Below are 21,394 nucleotides of genomic sequence, written 5' to 3'. Positions count from 1 at the left end.
TATACGCAGGAAATAAAGTCAGTCCCATATGAAAGATCCACAGAGGATTAACCTCTAGAGTGCTGCCCCCAATACCTAGGAGGCAATAGCACTTACCTGTGGATCCGGCTGCAAGGCAGGAACAGCTTTGAGAGGTGTGACTGATACACCAACATCTGTCAGGGACCTGTAGAAAAAGAAAAAACAGAGTAACCAAAGCTGGTTTTCTATCAAAGGGGTAGCATAATAAAGCAAGGACCACCTCGCCGCCTTCTAACTGCTAAAAGCCACCATTACTCCTACTAAAGAGATTGACATGGACACAGCATAACCCCAAATCCTTGCTTGTGGGGAAAAGTACCCATTAAAAGATTAAATATCTTCAAACACCTTCTTTGCCATCCTCCCATGATCAAGGAAAAGAGAATGACTAGGGGTTATGGGTAATGGAAGTTATACTTAACCGCTTTGCTGGGGTTCTCTTTGCCACCTCCTGCTGGCCAGGAGTGAATATCCCACTAGTAATTGGAATGAATCGTGGACTCTCTATGCCATACGAAAGAAAATATTTTTTGCCTTTAATAAAAGAAATACTTTTTTATACTGGTCTTTAGCATAATTAATTTTATTTATACTTAAAGGGCCATAATACCCAGATGATTAAACACTTGAAAGTGATGCAGCATAGCTGTAAAAAGCTGACTAGAAAATATCACCTGAACATCTCTATGTAAAAAAGAAAGATATTTTACCTCAAAAGTTCCTCAGTAGCCACATCCCATTGTAAAGGACTTCTAAGCAACAAATCAGTATGTCTGTCCCAGGACAGCAGAAGGAGTGAGCTTATGTGCACTCTCATCTTATTTCCCTATTCATCTTAAGGAAGTTTACAAAGAAATCTCATGAGAGTTAAGTGAAATCTCATGAGATCACAGTAAAATAGTTCATGACCTCAGCACTGCTGATGCTGATTGGCTGCTTCTCATTTCTTCATTTTTTTTTTGAGTATAACTTTTTACACAGAACTTACTCTGCTGAGCTGAGGAAATTGTGAGGTAAAATATCTTCCTTTTTTACATAGAGATGCTCAGGTGATATTTTCCTGTCAGCTTTTTACAGTTATACTGCATCAGTTTCAAGTGATTTAGCATATGAGTATTATGTCCCTTTAAGAATTTAGTGGTGAATGAATCACATTTATATAGATAATTCACAGGCCTGCAAAACTGAGGGTCATAGAAGCTTTTTTCAAAATGTATGGGGGTTTTATATGAATTTGGGGTGCTGAATGCAAAAATTACCTCAGATCTGCTCCATCATGTACAGTTTTTTTTTCACAACTGGCTTTGAACTTTTTATGTTGGATTATGAGACTGAATGAAAATGACCACATGAAACTTATTTTGTGGCCAGTTCTAAATATATTTCTTTTCCAAAAAATATACAAATTGGTTATTTACATTTTAACCTTAGTCAAAAGACTTAGTAGTCAGTTTTTCTTTTGCCAGTGAAGCTGCGTCTGTTGCTTTTCTCTTCATCATCAGCATCTGAACCTGCATAACTAGGCGAATCGTTCAATGTTTCTTGTGGCAGCGGAACTGGAATTTCTGGGCCATGAGGAACTGGTCGTTTAGCTGATGGTAGATTTGGATAGACAATGGCTTTATTAATTTTTGAGTTATAGCCTTTAACATCACAAGAGCAAAAATAGCAGTCATCACAGTGATTTGTTGGCTTTCTCCATATCATTGGCACTCCAAATCTGAATGCTTTCTTTTTGCCTTTCGACCACTTGCTTAGATCCTCTACGCAAGTAAAACAAACATTGTGTGGAGCCCATGGTTAGTCTTAATCTTCTAGTTCCACTCCAAAATAGGCATGGTACACATCTCTAATAAAAGGCGTTATGATACATTGATGTTTCTTGATCACCAATTCCCCACAAATGTAGCAAAAGTTATCAGACCTGTTGACACATCCACGACTAGCCATGTTTCACAACTGACTACAGTACGCAGAACACAAGAGTCTCGCCTTTCAGAATCCTAAAAAGAGAAAGAAAGGGGTAAATGTCTTCTAAAAGACATACAAAGTACTTTAACTTGTTGATTTGAAACACAGAAATCCGTTCAAAATAACAAAACCTCGAAATTGTGCAAACACTGTGTGTAGCAGAATTTAGTACTTGGTAACAAAACATAGAAATTGTGAAGAAACTGGGAGATATGACATTTTTAGTGTGATTTTTGAATTCAGCAGCCAAAAATACATTGAAAACAGATCACATCGCAGACGTGTGTAATATTACTAGGAAAATTGTAACTATGGGGCCAATTTATCATAGTGCGAGCGGACATGATATGATGTAGTGTATCATGTCCACTGCACATCGATAAATGCCGACAGCATATGCTGTCAGCATTTATCATTGCACCAGCCGTTCTTGTGAAGCAGGGGATGTCAATCAACCCGATCGTATTCGATCGGGTTGATTGACATCCCCTGCTTCATTTCTGTTTGCTGCTTCAGAGCAGGTGGACAGGTTATGGAGCAGCGTTCTTTAGACCGCTGTTTCATAACTTCTGTTTCCGGCGAGTCTGAAGGCTCGCATGGAAACAGGAGCATCAAGCTGAGCTTGATAATTCGGCCCCTATATCCAAAACTTCACATAAAAAGTTTAATACACTTGAAAAGTCCCATATGCAGAAATACTGAAAAATCTGACAAAAATAAGTAAAATTTGCAGAACTATGGAAAAGTGTTTTTTTTTTTTAAAAAAACATGCAAGAAAAAAAATCCCCTATAACATGAATATATTTTGAATGCATAATATAAATGATGCATTAAATTTAATAAAGCAATTCCATGTTGCTTTAAGATACAAGCACTAATCCTGTAAATATATGTTGTGAAACCTACATCAGTCCATTGGGATAATTTATCCATTTGTAACTATTTGGGACATCACAGGTTTAGGGGGGCCATATGATTCTTTATATAATCATATCCCATTATATACCATATTCCAGAAGGACTTGATATCCAAGAAGTTTTTTTTTTTTTTTTTAAACTATTGAAATAAGATTTATGCCTATTCATTATTATCACTGAACAAAAGTTGCACTTTTTTGTAGTTAAGAAGATTCATACAGAATTGAAATCTTAGGTATCAAATTTCAAAGAAACAGCCCCCCTCCAGTTTGTGTGATTTTTCTGTCCCAGCAGTTTTTATTTATAACTCTGAATGCACTGGTAATATCTTAGCTCGGCAGGAATTTAAATGGACACATGACACTGCATAATTTACAAAAAATATACATTAAATGCACTAGTGAAATTTATCACTGCACAAATCCTTGCATGTAACTAAGTGTTTAACTATGTGTTCCGGAGCCTTTTCTGCCATTGTACAATACACAACTAATGAACCAAACCGGAGTGTCATACACACGTAGCCAAAAATTTCTGTCAATGTCCTCTTCAGCACTAGCTAGGCTGCAGGTGATTATTGGCTCCATTTATAAAGTTGCAAATTTAGCTTCAGAGCCTTGGTGGATTTTTTGGGATGATTGACAAAGACTGCTCTTGTACAATTAGTTGTGCAAGAGCAAGGGGAGTGGCTGCACAAGCAGATACTTGTGCAATCATAAATGCAGACAATGTATGTATCCTCTCTTTTCCTAGAAGAGGGTGGCAGGTTCTATGGCTTGGAACGGGGTCCTGTGAGAATTACTACACACCAGCATTTATACAATGATAAAATGCCCTAACATATTAGAAATCCTATATACTATCTGGCGTTACATAATTTTTAGTTATTTAGCAATACACACATTTATAATAGCATATAGGGGTCAATTTATCAAGTTCCGTATGGAGCTTGATGCCCCGTGTTTCTAAAGACCGTTGCTCCATAACCTGTCCGCCTGCATAAGATCGGGTTGATTGACACCCCCTGCTAGCGGTCAATTGGCTGTGAATCTGCAGGGTGCGGCATTGCACCAGCAGTTCACAAGGACTGCTGGTGCAATGATAAATGCAGACAGCATATGCTGTTGGCATTTATCGATGTGCAGCCGACATGATACGCTATATTGTATCATGTCCGCTTGCACATTAATAAATTGACCCCATAGGCTCTTGAAATGTTGTGATTAGGTTGCAAAGTCATGTTATACACTTTAATGCTCTAGTAACTGTAATCAAACCTTTCAGGTAGAAACACATGATCTCACTATCCTTTTAAAGGGCTTTGCAAAGTCACTGGTAACACTAAAGCTATAGATCTCTGTAGCTAAGCGATAACGTCTCACATTAGCACGTGATTAGGGCTTTCATTCACTTTCCACAGTCTTTACATTACATTCTGGAAGAAATCCAACTTCAGATAGGTGACGTTAACAGGAAAATGGATCTGAGCCAACTTGGAGATATATCAGTGTTATGAGAAGTCTGTCTGGAAGAAAGAAAACTGAGCAACATTAAGTAGGAAAAAGAGAGGTTCAAGGTGGTTAGCTGACGCACATTTGTAGATTTTGTTTGTGGAAAACTGAGATATTAAAGTTCTCTAGAGAAAGCACGTTACTCAGAAGACGTTTAGATTGTGCAGACAAGTTCATTTTGCCATAGCTTTAACAAATGTTAATATTAAAGGGACATTATACACTAGATTTTTCTTTGCATAAATGTTTTGTAGATGATCCATTTATATAGCCTATATAGTTTTTTTGTTTGTTTGTTTTTTAAATGTATAATTTTGCTTATTTTTAAATAGCATTGCACTGATTTTCAGACTCCTAACCAAGCCCCAATGTTTTAGAAGTATCCTGATGTATACCTACTCCAGCTTGCTCCTGTTTGTGTAAAGAGTATTTTCCTATGCAGGGGAGAAGGTAGTGTGTGTGTGGGGGGTCTGTTCTTTTTGCTATACAACCACTTTCAGTGGGTGTTCCATCTAACCTTTTCAACAGAGCTAAACTGGGAGCTTCTAAGTACATTTTTAAAAGGTTTTATACTGGATTTTTATATGAGTATCTGTGCATATTATTATTTATAGTAGTGTCTATTACATGCAGTTATATGAAATTTGGTGTATACTGTCCCTTTAAGCTAAATATATGATCAGTCAGGGAAGCAAAGAGGTATCCAACCTACACTATAGACAGGGCACATTTGTTTTTGTTTTTTCAGTTTTCGTGACCTGTTGGAAATTTTTTTATACATTTTCTTAAAGGGATGTTAAACTCAAAATGTAGCAATGAATGATATGTTATATTTTATGCATAGTGAATAAACTACACTGCACTTTTATTAAAAGTCTTGCCTACCTAAAAAAAATGAATCTGATTTTTTTTTTATGGCCTGCACCGAAGCTGGATTGCATTCCAATTCAGAACACTGGGTATCCTACATGATGCGCTGTTATTGCAGATCAGTGCTAAAGATCATTTATAGCTCTCCATGATTGAACGCAGAAAAGAAGAGTAAATAACAGCTCTGAGGATTTTCCATGGGATGTGTCACTGCAAAATTATTCAAATATTGCTCACAATATGACAATTCAAAATATATATTAAAAGTAAGCTATACAATTGTCTTCTCTTTAATGTGTTGCCAATCATCCATTAAGTATTATTAATAATAATTTTGTAATTTGAAATTGCCAAAATATCCTGCTGAAACAGCTGCCTGTACTGACAATTTCAACATTGCAGTATAAGCTGTAGAAAAGCTATGTAATCAACAATTAATAAGAGAAATCAACCTCTGAAAGGTGGGTGGGAGAGAGAGAGAGAGAGAGAGAGAGAGAAAGCCAAGTACCACTTATACAGTACAGTTCCACATAAGAAAGTGATCCTTTCTATTGCACAGAAACAATATAGAATGTCCACAGCACCTTATTCTTAAGACAATTACTTTTATTAGTACATGCAATGTTTCAGGCCTTTCAACCCTTAAATGGACATTGTACACTAGATTTTTATTTGCACAAATGTTTTGTAGATGATCCATTTATATAGCCCATCTGCGTGTGTTTTTGTAACAATGTATAGTTTTGCTTAATTTTCAATAACATTGTGCTGATTTTCAAACTCCTAACCAAGCCCCAAAGTTTTAAGAGAATACTGATGTATACTTTCTCCATCTTGCTCCTGTTTGTGTAGAGCCTTTTCATATGCAGAGGAAGGAGGAGGTGGAGGGGAAAGGGTCTGCTTTTTTTGCTATAGAACCACTTTCAGTGGGTGTTCTAGATAATCTTTTTTAACAGAGCTAAACTGGGAGCTTCTAAGTAGGTTTTTATTTTAAACTGTTTTATACTGGATTTTTAGATCAGTATTTGTGCAGTATCTGTCCCTTTAATCATGCAAATCTCAGAGGTGCTAGCTGCCCTAAATGTACAATGTGGTTCTTTTTTCACATATCCAATGCTCTCTACAGAGCAAGGAGAAGTAAAGGCGGAAGAAGGGAATGGTAGTTCAGATATTTTTACCCCTAAATTTAATGGTGCAGAATAACCCTAATGGAATACTTATCTTTTCTTTCTTCTCTGCCTTAACATTTTTGCTTGATGAGAAACATTACATTAATATCAAAATACATCTATGGTTCAAATACACAATATTCTGTTTAAAATGTGAATACCATTTAAAAAGCTCACTGGATCCCCTCTGTGTCTTACATTGGTAAGACCTATTTAAAAGGACATTAAAGTTGCATTTCCTCTGTCAAGCATATGAAAGAGTGGGACATAAATGTGTTATAAATATGCACAAAAAAGCTAAGTTTAAGGAATATGAAACACAATTTTTTTATTTCATGATTCAGATATAGGGACCGAATTATCAAGCTCGGAATTATCAAGCCTTAAGACCGCTGCTCCATAACTTGTCTGCTGCCTCTGAGGCTGTGTTCTTCAATCCGCCCGATCCTATATGATTGGGCTGATTGACACCGCCTGCTAGTGGCTGATTGGCTGCAAATCTGTAGGGGGCGACACTGCACAAGCAGTTCACAAGAATTGCTTGTGTAATGATAAATGCAGACAGCGTATGCGGTCGGCATTCATTGATGTGCAGCGGACATGATACGCTACATTGTATCATGTCCACTCACACATTAATAAATAGGCCCCATAGTATTTGAAAAAGCAGGAATGTGTCAGGGTGCCAGGAATCAGACTGAGACGAGAAGTGCAAAAATAATCACACCTTTATTAATAACAAAAAATAATAAAAAGTCCACAAGTCAAATAAGAAGACAGGAGTCAAAACCAGAACTGGTAGTCAGACGAGCCGAGTCAGGAGCCAAAGCGAATAGTCAGATGAGCCGGAATCAGGAACAAGGAAAACAGAAGTGTCAGGAACAAGCCAGGGATCAGGAACCAGGAAGGACGTCAGGCAGCCAGGTAATACACCGGAACTCTCACATACAGGTCTGAGACAACGCAAAGGCAAGGCATACTGAACAGAGGCCCTTTAAATAATAAGTGATGACATCACAATTCTGAGACTGCACCCTGTCTCACATGGATGATGCACACCAGTCTGGCCATAAAAGGAAGTGCAGGAAGTGAGCCGCATCCTCCACAATGCACCATAGTCAAGAAGAGAGGTGAGTAAAATGGCTGCCAGCAGCACATGGCAAACACAACAGGAAAAAAAACCCTGACAGAATGTAAGCTTAGGAGCTGACCCATTTTTGGTTCAGCGCCTGGGTAGAGCTTGCTTATTGGTGTCTAGATTTTGCTAAACCAAAAATGGGCCATCTTCTAAGCTTACATTCCTGCTTTTCAAAAAAAGATACCAAGAGAACGAAGAACAATTGATAATAGGAGTAATTTATAACGTTGCTTAAATTTGCATGCTCTATCTGAATCATGAAAGAAAAAAATTGGGTTTCATATCCCTTTAAAGCACGACTCAAACCTATGGATGCTCATCTGCTTATAAAAAAAACCTCACAGCTCTGTTGTAGTAACATTAATTAAAAAAACCTTTAGAACACATAGGCATGGGAGGGTCTTGGCATTAATTTAAAAGAATACAAAAGGTGTATAGAAACTAGGGTATCCTGGCTAAGGAAACAAAGACCAACACCAGATTTGTCCTGTATTACAAATTGTACAAATACTGGAAAGACAGGAATGTTCGTATGAGGGCAATCCTGTTATACCAGATCTCAATTCAACTTCAATACATCAGTAACATGGCTCACAGCTAACTGCTTTTAGCTGCTTTTAAGAGGAAGGTTTAATAGATATGAAAGGGATTCATTAATATTAATGTGTCATATCCATTTCAACATGTGCAATGGACGCAAGTAAAATATTTTTTGCATGACTGAATGACTCTGCATATGTACATGCACACTCCTTGTGAATAATGAGCAGTCTAAGGGCATGTAATTGTCATTGGCTCAATGGATACAGATACGGATTGACTTTATATTCCCAACAGTAAGTGGGCTTACAGCTTGGAGCATGCAAAAACAAAAGGCTATAGAACATTCTAAAGAGAGCAATGTGTATTAACAAGAAAAATATTCATAGGCTTTAATTGAGATTCTGAATGAATGTTGACATTTCCAAAAATTGATCTATATTGTAGCACCTTAAAAAGAGTAGTTACAAGGTGGCCAAGTGGCCTAGGAGAATCCATGGTTCCCAGATGCTGCAGGAAGCTTAAAGGGACATTAAAGGGATAGGAAAGTTAAAATTAAACTTGCATGATTCAGATAGAGCAGGTCATTTTAAGACAATAAAGGTAGGAAAAATCATATTGGCTGATGCAATCAGCCAATAGGATTGAGCTCGCATTCTATTGGCTGTTCCAATCAGCCAATAGAATGCAAGCTCAATCCTATTGGCTGATTGCATCAGTCAATAGGATTTTTCCTACCTCAATTCCGATTGGCTGATAGAATCCTATCAGCCAATCGGAATTCAAGGGACGCCATCTTGGATGACGTCATTTAAAGGAACCTTCATTCTTCAGTTGGATGTCGTTGGAAGAGGATGCTCCGCGTCGGCTGGCTTGAAGATGGACCCACTCCGCTCCGGATGGATGAAGATAGAAGATGCTGCCTGGATGAAGACTTCTGCCCATCTGGAGGTCCTCTTCTGCCTGGATCGGATGAAGACTTCTGCCCGGTTGGGTGAAGACGTCTCAAGGTAGGGTGATCTTCAAGGGGTTAGTGTTAGGTTTTATTAAGGGGGGGATTGGGTGGGTTTTAGAGTAGGGTTGGGTGTGCGGGTGGTGGGTTTTAATGTTTGGGGGGTATTGTATTTTTTTTACAGGTAAAAGAGCTTATTACTTTGGGGCAATGCCCCGCAAAAGGCCCTTTTAAGGGTTATTTGTAATTTAGTATAGGGTAGGGATTTTTTTTATTTTGAGGGCTTTTTTATTTTATTAGGGGGATTAGAGTAGGTGTAATTAGTTTAAAATTCTTGTAATTATTTTATTATTTTTTGTAATTTAGTGGGGGTTTTTCGTACTTTAGTTTATTAAATTTAAATGTATTTAATTGTAGTTAGTTTAGGTAATTAATTTAATTATAGTGTAGCGTTAGGTGTAATTGTAACTTAGGTAAGGGTTTATTTTACAGGTAAATTTGTACTTATTTTAGCTAGGTAGTTATTAAATAGTTAATAACTATTTAATAACTATTGTACCTAGTTAAAATAAATACAAAGTTGCCTGTAAAATAAAAATAAACCCTGAGATAGCTTCAATGTAACTATTAGTTATAGTGTAGCTATCTTAGGGTTTATTTAGTTTTAAATAGGAATAATTTATTTAATTGTAGTAATTTTATTTAGATTATTTAAAATTATATTTAAGTTGGGGCGGTTAGACTTAGGGTTAGACTTAGGTTTAGGGGTTAATACATTTAATATAGTGGCGGCGACGTTGGGGACGGCAGATTAGGGGTTAATAAATATAGGTAGGTGTCGGCGATGTTAGGGACAGCAGATTAGGGGTTAATAAAATTTAACTAGTGTTTGCGATGCGGGAGTGCGGCGGTTTAGGGGTTAATATATTTATTACAGTGGCGGCGATGTCCGGTCGGCAGATTAGGGGTTAAAAAATGTATTTTAAGTGTTTGCAATGTGTGGGGGGGCCTCGGTTTAGGGGTTAACAGGTAGTTTATGGGTGTTAGTGTACTTTTTAGCACTTTAGTTAAGAGTTTTATGTTACGGCGTTAGCCCATAAAACTCTTAACTACTGACTTTTAAATGCGGTACAAGTCTTGACACGTAATACCGGCGTTAGGAAAATCCCATTGAAAAGATAGGATACGCAATTGACGTAAGGGGATCTGCGGTATGCTCGAATCGCGGAAAAAAGTGAGCGGTACACCTGTACCTGCCAGACTCGTAATATCAGTGGGCGTTAAAAAGCAGCGTTGGGACCTCTCAACGTTGCTTTTTAAGGCTAACGCAAGACTTGTAATCTAGGCGTTAGTGTTTTTTATTTTTAGTAACTTAGTGCTTATTTTTTTTGTAATTCAGAAGTTTTTAATTGTAGATTTGAATAATTTGAGTAGGGTTAGGTTTTTAAATATGTAATATAGTTAATTTAATTGGTAGTTTAATGTAATTTTAGTATAATAGTTAGGGTAGGTTAATTAATAGTTTAATATAGTTTAATTTAATTCTAAAGGTAAGTTTAAATTTAGTATGAGATAGGGATGTTGTAATTTTAAGTTAGCGGGTTGTTAGGTTAAGGGGTTAATAGCTTAATTTAGTTTATGGCGATGTGGGGGGCTGGCGGTTTAGGGGTTAATAGGTTTAGTAAGTGGTAGTGATGTGGGAGGCCAGGGGTTTAGGGGTTAATACTTTTATTTAGTTGCGGTGGGGTCCGGGAGCAGCGGGATAGGGGTTAATACTTTTATTTAGTTGCGATGGGGTCCGGGAGTGGCTGGATAGGGGTTAATAACTTTATTAAAGTTGCGGCAGGCTATGGGAGTGGCGGGATAGGGGTTAAACATTTTAGTATAGTGGCGGTGTTTAGTGACAGGGTGTAAATAAAGTTGGTAAAAAGCCGAATAGCAGCGAGATCGATGACTGTTAGTTAACAATAGTCCTCTCCTCATCGCCCCGTACTTGGTGCGTGGCTTTTTGCCGGCTTTTTTAATAAATATGAAGATCGTATTCAGGTCTGCGGCCGCGATGTTAGGCGAGTGTATTGGTGTCGTTGAATGCAAGAAAGTTGATGGCTTGATAGATAGGCCCCATTGCGGACAAATAGTGAGATATAGATATCTACTAATCACAGCAACCAGCACTTTTTACATATATTATACACTACTTATGGATTAAAGTGTGATACTAATATAATTGAACCAAGTATTGTGACTCATTCAACCCTTTCCTCTTCATATTGTTTGGTATAATCCTTAAAGGGACAGTATACTGTAAAATAGTTTTACCCTTAATGTTTTACAATTGCTTTTTTTACCAACTGCAGAGTAAAAAATGTATGAAAATTAGCCTTTTAAGGCTTATTTGTGTATATTAAAGCTCTGATTTTTTGTTTTGAAGCCACAACCTAATAAAATGGGTTGAGCTTGTAGGTTTAATCAGATCTCATTACTGTATAGTAATGTATATAGATAGTGTTATCTATAGCTGGTACGCGCGGCCACAAACTTTCAGAATAGGTGGGGATACCACATGCTAAATCAACTATTTCAAATGCCAATATAAGGGTAAAGGAGCTACTTGTAAACAATTTAATACACTCCAGCAGGTAAAGTGGATCATTGGGAACAAATTAAAGGGGAGAAATTTTTTGAGTAAACTGTCCCTTTAACTGTACTTAATAAGTGTGCCATAAAGTACCTCTTTCTCCCTATCTTTATTCCAAATACTTTGTCAGTACTGGGCACTGCATTTAGTATTCAAGTATTTAACCCCCCCCCCCCCCCCCGGCTGACTTTGATTTCATAAAAAAAATGAACAATAAATAGAGATTATCAGTCAAACATCACTCTGATCACTCTGTTCCCAGGGATAAATATGTACTTCCTGTTGATTTCAAAATCAGATACAAAAAAAAGCTTCAACTTTATACATTTTTACATAGAAATATTTTTTTAAGTTAAATTACTGCTCATTATATGAATGATGTTTATTATTTTTTTATATGAATGTTTTGAAATGTCCATCCAGCTAATACCCTTCCCAATTTATGTTCTAAAGGAAGAGGGACTAATTTAATCAGATTCATGGAGTTCCTTTCCTCTGCTCCAAAAGAATTCAGCCATCACAAACCACCTTAATTCAGTCCAAAATCACCACTCATCTCTCCACACCATGAGCAAGAGCAATACACACAGCTCCATACCATCAAACATCCAACTAGGTCTGTGCCTAGGCAGCAGCATTTAGGGAGGACAGCAAATGCTGAATGGTAGTTCAATGGAACAATGCCTTCTAACTCCTTTTTTCTCTAAATGATTTGTTTATTAATCATATTCCAAAACAGTTATCCCTTGTTTTAAAATGGGAGGCCAATGTATTGATGGCCACTTGCCATGCAAGAATGTAAAAAAAACATGTTTATCCTCGCAGGGACAAGGTGCCGCATAGCTAGCACAAACATTGGATCAGTGGTGAATTTGTCAATGCTTGAAAAAAAATCTTTCATTTAAGGGGGAGGGCAGTGGCCAGACATTCCAACTCTCCCTGAAGTTCAGTGAGTCTCCCTGATTGTAATAGGGGCTCCCTGATGCCAGCAAATGGAATGCAATCTCCCTGAAACTCCAAGTACCATGATCCAATGAGGCCCAAATCCGGAAAAGTGTTTCTTTAAGCAATGCCTTTAGTTGCTGGGACGTTATAGAACCCTCAACGCGTGCATCAGTAACCAAAAAGCCCCCACTGATTTTAATAAAATAAAAACACAAATACTACCTTATTTACTGCACGTAATTAAACTTCGTATTCTAAAATATTTAAGCATTCAACAAGCATTCAACAAGCTAGGGATGTCACACAGTCACTGTTTTAGCAGCATGACCAGTATTTTTTAGAAAAATATTATTATATACATATAGGAATGTGGCCCTGTTTTGGTGAAGTGTTTGGCAAACTAGAAACAAATAATCATTTAAAATCCGTCCTAGCAGCTTTAGTCTCTCTGAGATGTGCTGCATATTTATGTATGCAAATCTATGCTAATTAATATTGCCAGTGTTTCTTTCCTAGAAAGGTGGAGACCATACATCTAACATTCACAGGAAGTCAACAGAGGTCAACAAAATAAAGGACAAGTTTGTAAACAGACCTATCTACTCACAGAGTCCAGTTGCAAATAATTATTTAATTGCTTTTTGGCAGACAGCTCTCACTTTAATATTGTAAAGATCTGATAGTTCATTCTCCATCTCTGTTACATTTCAAAGAGATCAAATGTTCTCTGTTGCTATTACCGTCCTTTGGCTGAGCTTCCAACAAAGCTATATTGCATCCGCATAAGAAAGCTATTACCTCTCAGTTATTTCTGGACTGACATAGTTCAGAAAGTAATCAGCATTTTGGCTGCAGGAACCAGGTCTTCCTCCAACAGGATATATGGGATGGACAGTAGAGACAGTGGGGCGAGAGCAGTCAATACTCCATTTTAAAAAGAAATAAAAACACTGGCTGCAAACCGGATGCCGGAAAAAAAAGTAATAAATCTGATGCCCAGTTTAAGATGTCATCTGCTTCCTGACTACAGATATTTGGAAATGTGTTCCACCTACTGCCTAATTTAGACTTTGTTTAAAAAAATAAAAAATAAATAAAAAAAATGGCCATCCATTAGACCTCATTATATAAACATTTGCCAATTGTTCCTACAATACTTTCCAGGTGCAACTGATATAATGAAAGGAAAATTTGAGCTAGTTTCATTGCTCATAATTGAGTGTCAAGTATTATATCCTTCCAGTTTATGGTCAATCTTTGAGATAAATAATAATAAAGGTTTATTAATAAAGTAACAAGCACAAAAAGTTCCTGTAAGGTATTTCCCAATTAGATAATTTTATCAAAACTAAAATCCCTAGTAATAAGAAACATAAAATTTCCCCTTAGAGCGCCACCTGTATGTCATTTATATCTGTTTTCTGTTCTTTATTTATAAACAAGTTAAAGCTATTTTCATATATGCATAGTACATATAGGGTCAGATCCCGAGTGGAGCACAAAATAGGGCTTTCACGAGCGCGATATTTGAGCTCCACTCGTAATACCAGCACACGCAATAGTGCGCTGGTATTTGAAGTGCCCATCAATGAGTATTCACATTGCATGGAAGCTTTTATAGGCTCCAATAGGAGCCTTGTTCTCATGCCGTGAGAGACGGCATGAGAAATAGTGCAGCAAAGGGGGTAAGTAGTGCAGCGATGGGCAGCAAATGTAAATATATATGTATATGACTACAAACATATATATTTATCTGTTAATATGTGTACAGTATATACATATATATTTACAGGGACCACAATGTAAAGATTTTTCTAACACCCCACACCCGCAACTTTTAAGCCCTAAAAACTGTCTAGTGCAGTAGTTTTTCATAAAAAAATAAAAGACCTTTTATTTTTGGGGCACTTTTAGAAAATTAATTAGAGTTTTAATCTCTTGTAATAGCTGGTTATTTATTGTGCACCCGGAAACGGGCAAATTTGTGTTTGCAGGCGCGTGATTAATTAGCGCTCCACTTGTAAATCTTCCCCAAACGCAATTAAAGGAACATCACAAATTACAATGCACTATTAAACAAAATGTTTATTGTTTGTTTTGCCTGCTTTTCTGGTATTTATTTTAACTTGTAACATTAAAGTGTTTCCACTTCCACCAGAAAAACTGAATTCTATGGAATGGAGAACCCAGGCACTCTCATATGCTGTGCAGTGATTGGTTGATACGTTAATAACCATGTTGATATCTGCTCCTTAGTAGCCACAATAAAAGAAGTACGATATAAAACATTCTTGAGGATTTTCAAGGGGTATCATGCCCGGGCCTTCAAAGCAATGCATAGTTTTGTAACAAAATGAAAGTGTAGAACATGTAAAAACATTTATTTTGCATGCAGATCTTTTGCAATACAGTAAATTTTTTCTAATGCATAAATAAAAAAAGGCTATTCGCTTTATGAACTGTTTTGCAAACAATCAAAAATTTAAAACTGTCATTTTGTTGGCAAAATGCGCAGTCCAGGGCTTACCCCTTGAAACATTTTTTGAATAGGTTTTTTTCTCATCTCCTTTTCGCCAATCTCCTGGCCAATCAGAGACAGATATAAATGAGCTAACTGGAAAGGGATGTTAGCATAATAGGAATACATAGTAAGATTTGCCTTGTTCAGCAAAGACATTACTTTTTTTTATAACATCTCAACCCTTTACTGGTTTTATTTCCACCATTTATTATATGAAAGCAAATTGGTAAGTTTATTACGATTAAGGGCCTGATCTAAACCTCTCTGGTAGAATGAGATTACCTCAAATGTTTTATCACTACTACAAATTTTTTAAAGGGATATTAGACTCAAAATTTTGCATGAATAGGATAATGTTAATGATGTTTAAAATAGTTATGAAATGTAGTACTCAAAGGGACAGTATACACCAATTTTCATATAATTGCATGTAATAGACACTGCTATAAAGAAGAATATGCACAGATACTGATCTAAAAATCCAGTATAAAACCTTTAAAAACTTACTTAGAAGCTCCCTGTTGATGAGGTTAGTCTGGGACACCCAGTGAAAGGGGCTGGGGAAACAAAAAGTGCAGCCCCCCCACCTTCCCTGCATATGACAAAACAGATATAAACAGGAGCCAGCAGGAGTTTGTAAACGCGTGTACACATCTGACATGGTGGGGCGTAGTTAGGAGTCTGAAAATCAGCACAATGTTCTTAGAAAATATGCAAAATTACACATTATCATAAAAACACTCCCAGATGGGCTATATAAATAGATCATCTACAAAACATTTATGCAAAGAAATATCTAGTGTACAATGTTTAATGACAGATAGGGATAATGTACATAGCACTATTAGTAAACAGGGATTTTAGAAACATAAAAAATATATTTAAGCCAGGAACAGTTATTAAAACTGCAATATACCCTAATTTAGTTACAACAAAAACAAAGATGTTGGTAAAAAACAAATATTGCAATCATACATTTTGTTTAATGTGCTGTAATCTTTTTTTAACTGCATTACATTTATTTAATGTAATTCTCCTAGTACTGCTAGGAATTATTATTGGTTTTCCTGCCATCTGTTCTGAACTTCAATGGAATCCCAATCTATTGCAGAAAACAGTTAGAAATGCTACCAAATGTTATGATGCCAATGTAAGTAGTATCACAGTGGGAAATAGGTATTGAGTGGAGCTTAAAGGGACATAAAACCCTGATTCAGATAGAGAATATAATTTGAAACAACTGTCCAATTTACATCTCTTACCTAATTTGTGAGCTAACTAAATTTATTGGGTGAGGCAATAACATGAGACATATATCAGCAGCCACCAATCAGCAACTCCTCAGTCTACCTAGGTATCCTTTACAACTAAGAATACCAAGAGAAAAAAAAAATAGATAATGAAAGTAAATTGGAAAGTTGTTAAAAATCAAATGCTCTATTTGAATCATGAAATAAAATGTTTGGGTTTCATGTCCCTTTAATACTCTAGACATGACGCTGTCGGCATTCAGCATTGTACAAGCAGAAATTTGAAAATATAGGTAAATTGGAAGGTTGTTTACAATTGTATGTTCTACCTAAATCATGAAATACATTTTTTGGGTTTCATGTCCCTATGATGCAACATATTTTTTAGGTTTAATTGCTGCTTTAAAGATAGAAATGTGTCAGGTACTTTGCTCCTTTAATTCTGTAAGTCATATCCTAAAAAAAGAAAATATTCCATGTAGAGCTTTAGTATTTGGCAGGTCATTGAGTGTTTTATCTGCTTGTTAACAAGCTGATATTAAAATGCAACAAACTGCAATCCAGATGTATATCTACAGATATGCAAATTATGTTAACGAAATTCCATTCAATGACGTCAATGTATTTGGAATGGCAAATAAAGAAAAAAAAATGTGACCAGATTGTTTCCAATGCTGGAATTATTATTACAAATATTACAAATACTTACCTATACAATACATAACATAAATCATAAAACCAAATCCAAATGCTGAATATTTAACCTAGTATACGTTCTTCAACCAATGCTAAACAATATTTATTACAATTATACCTGTTGTACAAAATGTATATGTATTCATTTTATATATACAGACATCCTAACCTAACGCATTTCAGGGAGGTGGTTTCACCCGCTATTGCGCCGCCACCCCCCTCCCAGTTATATATTAGACACCTTGAAACCCTAAATAAGATAGAGACTTATCATTAAAGTAGCTTCCCACTAAAGTAGGCTGACCCTATTGCCGCTTTAAAAAGGGACACATATGAAAAATACATATGTCAGGGCTGTTATCAGGGCTGTTTAAAGAAATGGTTTTGTATAAGAACCCTCACATATGTATTTTTCATATGTGTTCCTTCTTAAAGCGGCAATATGGTCAGCCTACACTAAAGTCACATTACAAAAAAAGTTGCTTTATTGCACAACCACATACAACAAACCTATTTTTCAGTGATCTTACGCTTGTTGAATGCCTAAATATTTTAGAATACGAAGTTTAATTACGTGCAGTAAATAAGGTAGTATTTGTGTTTTTTTTAATTAGAATAAGTGGGGGCTTTTGGGTTACTGGTGCATGCTTTGAGCGTTCTATATCGTCCCAGTAACTAAAGGAATTCCTTAAAGAAACACTTTTCCGGATTTGGGGCACATTGGATCATGGTACTTGGAGTTTCAGGGAGATTGCATTCCATTTGCTGGCATCAGGGAGCTGCTATTACAATCAGGGAGACTCCCTGAACTTCAGGGAGAGTTGGGATGTCTGTATATATATATACAGTATATATATATATATATATATATATATATGTGTGTGTGTGTGTGTGTCTCTCTCTTTGTGTGTGTTATACAAAAGTTAAATGCAAAAAGGCACAATATAGTAAAATAAATTAACACACCTGCCATGGTGGAGATTTAAGCCAAGAAAATATTTTACAAAAAACAGGTACTTTAACTCTTATCCTGACAAATATTTTATTGTTTTTGGAAGTTTAGGAAAACTGAATTTAAGTTTTAACTGATAACTATTAAAAAATTAAATGTCTTCAGTCATAAGTCATAGCTATACTACCAAACCATCCAGTCCCTTGATAGAAGTTTTGTAACGCTGGGTGCACATAAAGGGCCAGATATATTGCTTCCACCTTCGCATTGCACCTCGTTTGTAATACCAGGGAACATTTGCAATGGGAGCCTCGTTCTCATGCCATCAGACACGGCATGAGAACTAGGACAGCAAATTGAAATATACTGTATATGTACAGTGGATATAAAAAGTCTACACACCCCTGTTTAAATGTCAGGTTTCTGTGATGTAAAAAAATGAGACAAAGATAAATCATTTCAGAACTTTTTCCACCTTTAATGTGACCTATAAACTGTACAACTCAATTGAAAAACAAACTTAAATCTTTTAGGTAAAGGGAAATAAAAATAAAAAACTAAAATAATATGGTTGCATAAGTGTTAACACCCTTAAACTAATACTTTATTGAAGCACCTTTTGATTTTATTACAGCACTCAGTCTTTATGGGTATGATTTTTTCAGCATGGCACATCTTGACTTGGCAAGATTTGCCCACTCTTCTTTGCAAAAACACTCTAAATCTGTCAGAATGCGAGGGCATCTCCTGTGCACAGCCCTCTTCAGATCACCCCACAGATTTTGAATTGGATTCAGGTCTGGGCTCTGGCTGGGCCATCCCAAAACTTTAATCTTCTTCTGGTGAAGCCATTCCTTTGTTGATTTGGATGTATGCTTTGGGTCGTTGTCATGCTGAAAGATTAAGTTCCTCTTCATGTTCAGCTTTCTAGGTTTTGTGCCAATATTGTCTGGTATTTGGAACTGTTCATTATTCCCTCTACCTTGACTAAGGCCCCAGTTCCAGCTGAAGAAAAACAGACCCAAAGCATAATGCTGACACGACCATGCTTCACTATGGGTATGGTGTTCTTTTGGTGATATGCAGTGTTGTTTTTGCGCCAAACATATCTTTTGGAATAATGGCCAAAAAGTTTCATCAGACCAGAACACCTTTTCCCACATGCTTTTGGGAAACTTCAGATGTGTTTTTGCAAAATTTAGCCGGGCTTGGATGGTTTTTTTTTTGTAAGAAAAGACTTACGTCTTGCCACTCTACCCCATAGCCCAGACATATGAAGAATACGGGCGATTGTTGTCACATGTACCACACAGCCAGTACTTGCCAGATATTCCTGCAGCTCCTTTAATGTTGCTGTAGGCTTCTTGGTAGCCTCCCAGACCAGTTTTCTTTTCGTCTTTTCATCAATTTTGGAGGGACATCCAGTTCTTGGTAATGTCACTGTTGCACCATATTTTCTTCACTTGATGATGACTGTCTTCACTGTGTTCCATGGTATATCTAATGCCTTGGAAATTCTTTTGTACCCTTCTCCTGACTGATACCTTTTAACAATGAGATCCCTCTGATGCTTTAGAAGCTCTCTGCGGACCATGGCTTTTGCTGTAGGATCCGACTAACAAAATGTCAGGAAAGACCTACTAGAGCAGCTGAACTTTATTTCGGGTTAATCAGATGCATTTAAATGATGACAGGTGTGTACTGACTCCTATTTAACATGATTTTGAATGTGATTGCTTAATTCTGAACACAGCTATGTCCCCAGTTATAAAAGGGTGTTCACACTTATGCAACCACATTATTTTAGTTTTTTATTTTTATTTCCCTTTACCTAAAAGATTTCAGTTTGTTTTTCAATTGAGTTGTACAGTTTATAGGTCACATTAAAGGTGGAAAAAGTTCTGAAATTATTTATCTTTGTCTCATTTTTTTACATCACAGAAACCTGAAATTTTAACAGGGGTGTGTAGACTTTTTATATCCACTGTATATGATTATATACATAAATATTTATGTGTTAATATATGTATATACAGATATTAAAGCATAAATATATATTTATTATTATAAATATATAAAAATATCTATACCTATATATAATCATACTAGTCCTAAAGCCCGTTCACAGGGGCCATTTTTTGCAGTACGGCGGTCCCACACCTTGCTCTCTCTCTCCCCCTCTATTTTGTGCTCTCTCCCCCTCTCTTTTGTGCTCTCTCCCCCTCTCTTTTGTGCTCTCTCTCGCTCCACCTCTCTTTTGCTCTCTCGCTCCCCCCTCTCTTTTGCTCTCTCTCCCCCTCTCTTTTGCTCTCTCTCCCACTCTTTTTTGCGCTCTCTCCCCCTCTCTTTTGCGCTCTCTCCCCCTCTCTTTTGCACTCTCTCTCACTCCACCTCTCTTTTGCTCTCTCTCTCATCCTCTCTTTTGCTCCCTCCCCCCCCTTTTGCTTTCTCTTCCCCCTCTTTTGCTCTCTCTCCCCCTCTCTTTTGCGCTCTCTCTCCCCCCTCTCTTTTACACTCTCTCTCTCTCCCTCTCTTTTATGCCCTCTCCCCCCTCTCTTTTGCGTTCTCTCTCAATTTTACACTCTCTCCCTCCCCTCCCTCTCTTTTTCGTTCTCTCTCTCTTTTGCACTCTCCCTCTCCACCTCTTTTGTGTGCTCTCTCTCCCCCTCTCTTTTGCGCTCTCTCTCTCCCCCTCTCTTTTGCACTCTCTCCCCCCTCTTTTGTGCTCTCTCTCTCCCCCTCTCTTTTGTGCTCTCTCTCTCCCCCCCTCTTTTGCGCTCTCTCTCTCCCCCTCTCTTTTGCACTCTCTCCCCCCTCTTTTGTGCTCTCTCTCTCCCCCTCTCTTTTGTGCTCTCTCTCTCCCCCTCTCTTTTGTGCTCTCTCTCTCCCCCCCTCTTTTGCGCTCTCTCTCTCCCCCTCTCTTTTGCACTCTCTCTTTCCCCCCTCTCTTTTGCGCTCTCTCTCCCCCCTCTCTTTTTGCTCTCTCTCCCCCCTCTCTTTTGCTCTGTCTCTCTCTCCTTTTTTTTTGCTCTCTCTCTCTCCATTCCTCCCTTTGGCTCTATCTCTCCATCCCTCTCTTTTGCTCTCTCTCTCCCCCTCTCTTTTGCTCCCTCTACCCCCCTCTCTTTTGCTTTCTCTCCCCCTCTTTTGCTCTCTCTCCCCCTCTCTTTTGCGCTCTCTCTCTCCCCTCTCTTTTGCGCTGTCTATCTCTCCCCCTCTTTTGCGCTCTCTCTCTCCCCTTCTCTTTTGCAATCTCTCTCCCCCCTCTCTTTTGCGCTCTCTCCCCCCTCTCTTTTGCTCTG

At 37.3% G+C, this 21,394-nt stretch overlaps 1 long non-coding RNA gene across 1 annotated transcript in view; it reads right to left on the bottom strand.

Moving 5' to 3' along the window:
• Positions 1-3,035: 3,035 nt before the first annotated feature.
• Positions 3,036-21,394, bottom strand: part of LOC128655556 (uncharacterized) — a 64,040-nt gene continuing 45,681 nt past the window's right edge. Inside the window, exon 4 of the long non-coding RNA XR_008401845.1 lies at positions 3,036-4,435. This is a non-coding gene — a long non-coding RNA (uncharacterized LOC128655556). The remainder of the gene's footprint in view (positions 4,436-21,394) is intronic.

Source organism: Bombina bombina, chromosome 4, assembly GCF_027579735.1.
Source record: "Bombina bombina isolate aBomBom1 chromosome 4, aBomBom1.pri, whole genome shotgun sequence".
In the NCBI taxonomy this organism is placed as follows: Eukaryota; Metazoa; Chordata; class Amphibia; order Anura; family Bombinatoridae; genus Bombina; species Bombina bombina.
This window is presented reverse-complemented; position numbering and strand designations above follow the sequence as displayed.